Raw genomic sequence first — 1,427 nt, forward strand, 5'->3', positions numbered from 1 at the left:
CCCCCCCCCCCCCCCACCCCTCCCCTTCCCGATCTTCCCCGCGAGCTTCGCGTGGACTAGTGAGCGCTGTGAATATGTATAAATAGGGGGCCGCAAGCGAGATTAGCATAACCAACTACTCTTGTGAAACTTCACCTCGAAGATCATCACAGTTCTCGTGGTTCTTGGAACGTTGCGTTGTTGTTGAGTAGGCTCGTCCTGTGTTACAGTTTCTTGTTTCCTCTCGTTTATTTACGAAACAGGTAAGGGAATGCAGAATAATTAATTGTTGTGATTTGTTGCATCTAATTTCAGGATTTTATATTTATAATTGATAATTGATTTTAAAAATAATGTTGTAGATAAATAGATAAAACATTTTAAAAATAAAGTTCTAATAAGAGATTTTAATCAATAAATCATTTGGTTCTTTTTCCCTTTCTTTTTCTTTTCTTTTCTTTCTGTTTTTTTTTAAAGCATCGTTTGAATGTATCGATTTTAATATGACATCTTCATTTTTTTCTCTTAGCATTTGGTGGATATAATACATGGTTGTAGTTTGCAACCTATATTTTTTATTTTCAAACGTTCATTTTTATTATACGTTTACATAATGATGCTGATAATAATAATGTAAATAATGATAATAATAAAACACAATAATAACAACAACAACAACAATAATAATAATAATAGAAAAAAATTATCAATTAATAATAATAATGATGATGATGATGATGATGATGATGATGGTGATGATGATGGGGATAAGAAGAAGAAGAAGAAAAAGAAGAAGAAGAAGAAGAGTATAGTATAGCCTTTTAACCTAAACTTGCGGTGACAAATCAGGCAATAGATCTATGACTTGTGAGCGTTGATAAGTTTGATCACGTAGAATTTTTGACGCTATCATAGTTAATGATGAAGAAGCAGGGAACCCCCTATTGATAAACTCACCAAATAGATATAATAATAATATGATATTGTAGGCCATGGGTTATTTTCAGGTTACGGGTGGAAAAGAGAAATTCACGTCTGCAAATGTTAATAAACGAAAGGTCTTGTTGTTTCAGTGGGTGTCAAATGTGAACTTTTTAAAGGGTAGTTTGTGGGTGGTTGACGGATGCTCTGGTGTGGTTTGCTCCTTCTTTCCTATAAAACATCTATCGTCATGATCTCTTATCTCTTTTTTTTCCTTTTTTTGTGCATGTTACTCTCTTGTAACACTTCTAATCTGTGGTACTTGTATTTTGACCTTATTGTGTTGAAAGTGCCGTAAAACTCTTACTTACTAAAACTGAAAAGGGTAGTTCAGTTTGTGTAAGGTTAAATGCCAGTGCAGTCCCAGTCATAACCATTTGATGCTATTGGGTGGTTGGGGCAGGGAAGTGGGGAGAACGTTAAAAAATAGAGGGTAGGGTGGGGGGGAGGGAGAGGGATCAAACTTT

The 1,427-nt window shown here is 34.8% G+C and overlaps 1 protein-coding gene across 1 annotated transcript in view; it reads left to right on the top strand.

Annotated features, from left to right (window-relative positions):
• The first annotated feature begins 16 nt into the window (after nt 1-16).
• LOC101846365 (prostaglandin reductase 1) overlaps nt 17-1,427 on the top strand; it is a 10,432-nt gene continuing 9,021 nt past the window's right edge. Inside the window, exon 1 of the mRNA XM_005102306.2 lies at nt 17-242. The gene's annotated coding sequence lies outside the window, so the exon portion shown is untranslated. The remainder of the gene's footprint in view (nt 243-1,427) is intronic.

This window comes from Aplysia californica, unplaced genomic scaffold (genome assembly GCF_000002075.1).
Source record: "Aplysia californica isolate F4 #8 unplaced genomic scaffold, AplCal3.0 scaffold00320, whole genome shotgun sequence".
Lineage (NCBI taxonomy): Eukaryota > Metazoa > Mollusca > Gastropoda > Aplysiida > Aplysiidae > Aplysia > Aplysia californica.